This window comes from Elephantulus edwardii, unplaced genomic scaffold, assembly GCF_000299155.1.
Source record: "Elephantulus edwardii isolate Elephantulus edwardi_28Jun2011 unplaced genomic scaffold, EleEdw1.0 scaffold00035, whole genome shotgun sequence".
In the NCBI taxonomy this organism is placed as follows: domain Eukaryota; kingdom Metazoa; phylum Chordata; class Mammalia; order Macroscelidea; family Macroscelididae; genus Elephantulus; species Elephantulus edwardii.
In genome coordinates this window covers 12265788-12274692 of record NW_006399785.1, presented here as the reverse complement: position 1 = coordinate 12274692, position 8905 = coordinate 12265788, and the positions used below count along the sequence as shown (strand labels likewise).

The following is an 8905-nucleotide window of genomic DNA, read 5'->3' as shown; positions in this document are numbered from 1 at the left end:
GTCCACGTCTGAACCCAGTTCTCCCCTTGCTTTCTTACAATAACCACGTCTCAGTATTTGTAGGACTCAGTAGTTTAAGTGGCAAAGAATTGCGCTGTCGATGCAAAGGTGCACTGTTTTAATTGGCAGCCACTCTGCAGGAGAAAGATGGACAATCTCCTCCCGTATGATTTACGGCCTCTGAAAACCCTCTAGAGGGTCAGCTATGGGTCAATTCTGACTCAACAAAGACCAGGAATTCAGGGCAAGTGGTTCAAATCCATAAGCTGCTTCATGGGAAAAAGATGGACAGTCTCCTCCTCTGTGATTTATTGCTTCTGAAAACGTGCTGGAGGGTCAGCTGTGAGTTGGTTCTGACCCACTAGCAATGGGAGAGAGCAGTAGTTAGTTGCTCAATGGTGCAAAGATCTAACAAACTTGCCTGCTAACAGAAAAGTTGGAGGTTCAAACCTACCCAGAAGTATGTTCGAAAAAAGGTCTAGAGATTTTTAAAAAAGATATCTTGGCTCCACAGTCAACACTCTTACCAGCAGCCAGAAAATCAAAAGATGAATTGCATTAGGAAAATTTGCTGTCCAGGACCTCTCCAGAGTACTGAAGATCAGTGATATCAGTCTAGAGACTAAGATGCATCTGATCCAGGCCATGGTCTTTACAATTACTTGCTTTGCATCAGAGAGCTGGACAATTACAAAGGATGATAGGAGAATCAATGTTTTTGAGTTTTGGTGCTGGAGAACAGTATTGAATATATCATGGACTTCTAAGAGAACAAACAGTTTCATCCTGGAAAGGGTGAAGCCAGGCTGCTCCTTGGAAGCAAGGATTTTGAAGCTCCATCTGACATATTTTGGGCATTTTGCAAGGCATGCTACAGTCCTTAGACAGGGACAGTGCAAGAGATGAAGACCCTGGATAAGATGAATTGATTCAGTGACTGGAGTAATGGGGATAGGAGTGTCAGAGATGATGGAATTGTCACAGGATAGAGCAGAGTTCAGAGCTGTTGTACATAGGGTCGCTATGAGTCAGAGTAGACTCGATGGCACAACAACCACAACACAGCCATTGGAAATCAACTGTGTGGAGCACAGTTCTATTCTAATTGCATGTAAAGCCCCCATAAGTTGGATGACAGCAACTTATTTGTTTGTATTTATTTTGGAATATGGATTGAAGATAAATAACAAGAAAACAAAGATTCTCACCACTGGTCCAATTGGCAGTATCATGATAGATGGTGAAGAGACTGCGATTGTTACCAGCTTTAGTTCGTTTGGTTCCACAATCAACACTCTTGGCACCAGCAGCCAAGAAATTAAAAGGTGAATTGCAGGCGAGCTCTGGTGGCCTCGTGGCAAGAAGCTGTACTGAAATCCCAGAGGTGTACAGTTCGAATCCACCAGATGCTTTGCTGGAGAAGGGGGAACAATCTCCTCCTGTACCAGTCAGATCTGATTTGACAGTGTACACACACACACACACACACACACGAATTTCATTGGGAAAGTCTTCTGTCAGAGACCTCTCCAAGGTACTGAGGAGCAACGATGTCAGTCTGGAGACTAAGGTGCACCTGATACAGGCCATGGTCTTTGCAAACACTTGCTATGCTTCAGAGAGCTGGACAATGCCTAGGGATGATAGAAGGAGAGTTGATGTCTTTGAGTTGTGGTGCTGGAGAAGAGTATTGAGTATACCATGGACTGCTAAGAGCACAAACAGATTTGTCCTAAAGAGGGTGATACCAGGCAGGTCCTTGGAGGCAGAGATTCTGAAGCTTCATCTGACATACTTTGAACATGTTGTAAGGAGGGACTGGTCCTTGGAAAGGGACATCATGCTTGGGAGGGTGGAGGGAGAGTGCAAGAGAGGAAGATGCTCGATGAGATGGATTGATTCAGTGACTGGGGTAATGGGGGTGGGTGTGTCAGAGACAATAAGATTGGCACAGGATAGAGCAGGGTTTAGGGCTGTTGTACAGAGGGTCGCTATGAGTCACAGGAGACTTGACAGCAACGTAACAACAACGACAAATGGCAATATGATCTTTTACTCTGAGTGCCCAGTTGGACCCTCAGTGCCTACCTGACAGACGTCTACTGAGCTGAACACTGGCTTTGAAAAAACAATACTGATGCATGGGATGAAACGGCAATGCAAAAAAAAACAAACAAAAACACACCCAAAAGTACTGAATAATCTTCCTAAGAAATGTTGAAAACTATCAAGTCAGAACCTACTCACAGCTGACCCTGCAGTGGATTTTCTAGGCAGTAAATCGCATGGGAGGAAATTTCCCATCTTCCTCCTGCGGAGCAGCTGGTGGATTTGAACCACATGCTTTTAGTTTGTCATTGCAGCTCCTCACCACCAAGCTACCGAAGAGCTCTGGGGAACATATTGTATTACATGGTGTGCTGCTAACCCCGAGGTCGTCAGTTCAAGCCACCAGCCTCTGCAAGAGAGAGGTAGGCAGTCTCCTCCCATAGAGACTGACAGCGTCCGAAACCTGGCGGAGCACTGCCGGGAACAGCCAGTCTTCATAGCAGAGGGTTGGTTCCCACCCCCCCCCCCGCCCTCCCCCCGAATTAACAAAGTTTATTTCGAGTTCGAACCCGGGCTCCCGCGTGCTGACACAGCAGCATCCACCTGAGAGCCAAAGGGTTGGTTTTTAATTCCTGCCTGGCTGTTTCTTTACGTGGAAGATACTGTGTGAGAAGGAGCTACTATTTCTAGTTCCTTGTATGTCCTTCCAGAAATATTCTGTACATTTAAAAAAAGGACCCCAGGTGGCCAAGTGCTCGGCTGCTGACTGAGAGGTTGACAGTTCCCTCTCCTCCAAAGCTAATGAGTGAAGATTACAGCCCAGAAAACCCATGATATGGTTCTACACTGCTCTGCGGGGCTGCTGTGAGTTGAAATCTGTGAAGGCATACACAGCCCCAAATTATACGTGGCCGTATGTATTGATGTCAGCTTCCCCTTTCTGCCTCTCTGCCCCGGCTTCTTTGAAACCCAGCCGACACTCCTTCATTTTATTGCTAAGAAGTCATCAAGCGTACAGAAAACACAGACAAAAGAAAAATGTGCCCCCAAACACCCATCACTTCAGCACCTTTAGAACATTGTTGTTGTGTGTTGTCAAGTGGCTTCTGACTCCCACTCAACCCACAGGACAGAGTAGGGCTCTGGCAGCTTGGTGGTAAGGAGCTGCAACAGCCAACTCGAAGGCACGCAGTTCGAATCCATCAACTGTGCTTGAAAGATGGACGATCTCCTCCTGTGTTATTAACTGTCTCTGAGGACCCGCTGGAGGACCAGCTACGGCTCAGTTCCAACTTGACGGCACAGAGCAACACGTGGGGCATCTTAGGCTGTGATTATTATGGGAGCAGATTCCCCTATCTTCCCTCCACTGGAGCCTCTGATAAACTCTAACAGCCAGGATCCTATGAACCGCAGATCAGAACTTTGACCTATCCGGTGCCATCTGCAGGCTCTCCGTCATGTGAATAAAGGAGAGGAGGTATTCTTTCCTTCTGCCCTGAGGAAGCACTGGTTTAGAGATGAAGGATGTTCAACGGTGCTAAGTAGACAGACAGAATGTGACGTACCCACCTCAGTGCGTGTATATGTCAGCTCCTTGTTCTGAACGGATGGCAAGAGACAGAAACCAACCCAGGCTACCTCGTGCTGGTGGATAAGAGGAGCAAAGATTGTTGGAGGGAGTACCCAGTGGTGCGAAAAGTGACTGCACTTTGCTGTGAACACAAGGGTTGGCAGTTCAAATACACCCAGAGATGCCTCAGAAGACAGAATTGGTGATCTGCTTCTGAAAACTTCAGGGATGCAGTTCTGCTTTAATAGACATGGGGTCGCCATGAGGTGGGATTGACTTGACTGATTTGAGGTTGCTGCAAGCTTTACTGGGACAGACTGTGATGAGCCTGGCATCTCCCAAGCCCTGACCAGCTCAGTGTCCTGATGTTACAGTGATAAACTGGGAGGTTTCTTTTCTTTTTGTCCCCTTAGCCTGACTGTCAACTCCATACAGACATGGATCATGTGAAATGCCTCTTTGTAGAACCACCGCTTAGCTGTCAGTTTGCTGCATGCTGCTTGGGTGGTGGAAGCTATACCCCTGGTGTGTCCAACAGCAGCAAGGTCATCCAAGATGGACAGGTCTCAGTGGGGCTTTGAGCCTAGCACAGACTAGGAGAAGGGGCCAGGGATAGGCTTCCACTGAGGTTTCGCCAGTGCAAACTTGTGAATAACAATGAAATGTTGTGTGACACACAGAATGCTGGAAGATGGGCCTCTCAGGGTGGAAAGTTTCAACAATAAAAATGGCTGAAGAAAAGCTGGATCCCCAAGCAGTTGTTGTTAAGGACTGTTGACTTGGAATTGACCCACAGCTGACCCGCTAACGGGTTTCAGAGGCAGTAAAATTGCATGGGAGGAGATCACATCTTTCTCCCTCAGAGCAGCTGGTAGATTCGAACCCTGTACCTTCGGGTTAGCAGCATGATTCCTTATCACTTAGCCATCAGCTCTCAGAGTCAGCCCTAATGATACGGAAGGAAGAATATTTTCAGGACTGTCATTTGTATAAAGATGATTACAAGAAAGAAAGTTTGCAAACCCATGTTTATTGTGGCTTTGTTCACAGTAGCAAAGAGTTGGAAACAAACTAAGTGCCCTTTAACAAATGAATGGATAGAGAAGCTGTGGTATATTCATACAATGGAATACTACGCTGCATTAGAAAACAAGGAACTGGTACAATATTATTCAAAATGGGTGACCCTGGAGGACATTGTTGTTGTTGTTGATAAGTGCTGTGGAGTTGAAGGCGACTCATAGCGACCCTATGAAGGAGAGTCCTCGATGCTTGGGTACCTTTCATCCTCTCTCCAGGTTCATAGGGTTTCTGGAGGCAAGCTATTATGGAAGTGGATACCACTCCTCCTTCCACGGAGGACATTATGCTGAGTGAAATATCTCAGTGACAAAAGGACACATACTGCATAGTGCCACTGTTGTAAAAAGAGACTGACACTGGGGTTGGGGGGAGACTGAGAAAGATGGGATAAGTAATGTATACTGCATTGAAACGGATGAGGGAGAAAACTGTTTAAAAGGGATATGTGATTAGGTATTATTGTCATGATGGGAGTCCAGAGCGAAGGCTGCATAGTGGAGTGGATCTGGGGGGAGGAATTGTATAACAGTGAAAGAATTTTTCTTTTACTTTTCAAAGAGAAGAGTGAACTGGAGGGTAGGGGTGGGCAGGGAGAAAAGTGCAACAGTGAATGAATGGAAATCCAAAGTCTCTGTAAATTTTCATTAAAATTAATAATAATAATAATTAAAAAAAACAAGAAAGAAAGTAAAGCCCGAAATACATTAGGTCATTGTCAGGTGCACAGAGCTGACTAGGACCCACCGTGACCCCGGGAAGCACACATTCCGACCTTACCCTATTTTCCATCATCTTCAAATCTCCACCACGTTCAAGCCCACTGTGTTCAAGTTCCTGTGTCAGTTCATCTGACTGAGAGTCTTCCTCTCTTTCACTGATGCTCTTTTACCCAGTGTGATGGTATTTTTCCAATCACTGATCCTATCTAATAAATGCCCAAATTATGTGAGGTAGAGTTTCACCATCTTTGCCTGTAAGGACCACCCCGGGAGCATTTCCTTCAAAATGGTTTCTTTTGGCGGTCCGCAATACATTCAGTGCCCTTCTCTAACACCACAATTCAAAGGCATGTCTTCTTCGTTGGTCTTCCTTACTCATTGTCCAACATCCACATGAACATGTAATGCTTGAAGATACAGTGACCTGGCTCTAGCAGACCTTAGTCTTTAAACTGACATCCTTGCTCACAGCACTTAAAAGGGGTTCTTGACAGCAGCTTTGCCCAGGACAACACATCTGTCAATTACTTGAATATTGACTCTACCAAGGGTATCGGTTATGGGGTCAAGTAGAATGAAATCCTTGACAACTGCAATCTTTTCTCCATACATCATGATGTTGCCTATTGGTCCCGCTGTGAAGATTTCTCTTTCTATATTGGATATTAAAAGACACTCTGAAGTTTGCTCGAGAAAGCAGAAAAGCTAAAGAGAAGTAAAGAAATAAAGAAGAAAGCCAACAGATTTCAAAGGGCAGCCTGAGAAGACACGGCATAAAAAAAAGATTGAAGTTGTCAAGGATTTCATTTTGCTTGAATCTGTCATCAAAACCATGGAAACAGCAGCCAAGAAATTCAAAGTGTGTTTCACTGGGCAAAGCATCCAACAAGGACCTCTGCTATGCATGTTTCTGTAATATACATGTGTATTTTTGAAAGTAGGCTTCTTAACAAATACTGACACACTCTGTCTCCTGTTCAATTTGCAGGGCAGCATCTTCTCACAGAGCAATCCCATCTCGTTATGAAGAACGAAGCGTCAGACTTTTCGTTCTGTTCTTGGTGTCTTTGGTTTCAGGCTTCCAGCTCTGATTGACAGCTCAAACCATGCCGCCTTCAGCAGCCGCCGCCCTGCCACCTGGCATCACACACAGTCCTGGTTCTGGATCTGAGCCTGCCGCATGATTCTTTTGTCTAAATTAGTTGCTGCCAGCAAAACACTATCCTGCAGTTCCTGCTAACATGACAAACTTGACAGTCAGTAGTGTGAAAACAAGAAATTAGATCTCTGTAATGGACTACAAGTGCTGGCTAAGAAAAAGAAAGCGAGCTGTTTTTATAATGAACAGTGAGGTTCAGATTGCTGGATAATCAAACATCTTCAAATAATTTGAAAAAAACTCTATTGCATATGTTTTTCTCAGACCCCTAAGGAGAGTACTCACACTAACTCAAAACTCTGGTGGACTAGTGGGTACAGAGATGTTCTGCTGACTTAAAGGCAGGCAGTTCGAATTTACCAGTTGCTTTGCAGGAAAAAGATAGGCAATCTTGTATGCTATTTGCAACCTCTAAAAACCCTCTGGAGGGTCAGCTATGAGCCAATTCTGACTCAGTGACATTGAGTTTGAGGTTTTTTTATTTAATGAGAAGGTGCTGCATACTTATTGATGGCTTAAGATAGTGTGCCACCACCCCCCGCCCCTCCCACGCACATGCAGAGGGAGCTCTGGTGTCCTTGTGGTAAGAAGCTGTGTTGCAACCCCAAAGGCGTGCACCCGCTGCTCCATGAGAGAAGGATTGACAATCTCCTTCCGTGTCATTTATTGCCTCTGAAAACCTGCTGGAGAGTCAGCTATGGATCAGTTCTGACTCAACAACACACAACAACAACAATATGTATACATACATTATACAAAGACTTATGTATAAAGATGTTCATATAATGGGTATTTATGATGCGGAACAAGAAAAAGTTCCAAAATTGAGACCTTTAAATTATGGTTTGGGATCTGTTGTAGGATGATCTGTATTTACTGTTTTTCAACTAGTAAAAAATACGTTTACAAACCATAAGTCATTTAACTGATTGAGGGATAAATTTATTAAAGGATAAGGGTGTATGTGTACAGTAGAATTCTACGCAGCAATAAAAACTGACCAGCTCTTAATACACAAAACTGAGTTTTTCTGGTTCTTGCATGCCTTAAGCTAAACGAAAGAAGCTAGACTCAAAATGATGAGTATTATTAAAAATAGGTGACCCTGGAGGACATTATGCTGAGTGAAATATCTCAGCCACAAAAGGACAACTACTGCATAGTGCCACTGTTGTAAAGCAGATCTGACATTGGAGCTGGGGGGAATCTAAAAGAGGGTAAATAGTGTCTACTGTATTGAAACAGAAGAGGGAGAGAGCTGTTTAGGAGGAATATATAATTAGATATTACTGCCATGACAAGAGTCTGAAATGAAAGCTGCATAGTGGAATGGACTGGGGGGAGGGCGAGGGATTGTAAAAAACCCCCAAACAAACCCAAAGATGCCTATTGTGTCTTCCATTGATAAGATACTTTTAAAGAGGTTGTCAGAGGTCAGGCCTAGGAGCAGGGGTTACCAGAGGGCAGAGAGGATTCCTGCTGGCTGTGGAATGGCTCAGTATCTTGGCTGGGGGGGTGGTTACATCAATCGGTGTGCTGATCAAAAATTATGGAACACCAAGAGTAAGTTCCACTGCCTGAAAGTGAAAAAGAAGTCACGTTTGTAAAAAACATTTAATGACATTGAAAATGTCCACGAAAAGTGCAAGTGATGCGATTCAAGACTATCACATGATCAATTGTCCAAAACGGAATAAAATGTAAGAAATGATCTTGTGAATATGTATTTGCTTACCTTGTAAATTATACAAGGAAAGAAAATGAATGAAATGGTAGCAGAATCACCGTTGGATGATGACTTTTTTTGGGGACAAAAAACCCCATATCATAACCCATTTTTTTTGTTTGTTTGTTTCTGTCACCCTTAAAAGTTCAAATATAAGTACAACTGTAAGGTAAAAAAGGTGCAGAGAACCAGATGAAGTGAAACAAAAGAGTTTATTACTGACTCTCAGGCAGATTTACTGTTTGAGGCCAGAGAAAGGCAGGATCAGGCAGCAAAGTTGCAAGCGAGGGAATTACAGGGTAAACTTTACAGGTAGAGGTTAAGGGTAGTGTGGTCAGTTCTCCATGGAGAGTGTTGATTGCATGCCCTTTGTTAGTTCATAACTACAGACGTACTCAGTAATGCAAGATGTGGTTGGTGGTCGTGCTTCTTTCTGATTGGCCATGTCTTACAGGCAGATTGGAATGTCTCTCAGAAGGTGTGGTCAGTGTGGAATGTTGCCCAGCTCCCAGGTGGCGTATCAACAACGGTTTACTTTCTAATAAAATTTTTAAACCGTTTTGCCCAGTAATCCCACTACTGGATGTTAAGTCTTC

General features: G+C 44.2%; 1 pseudogene; it reads left to right on the top strand.

The window, feature by feature from the left end:
* The first annotated feature begins 3883 nt into the window (after positions 1–3883).
* The window catches only part of LOC102861419, a 110312-nt pseudogene continuing 105290 nt past the window's right edge, over positions 3884–8905 (top strand).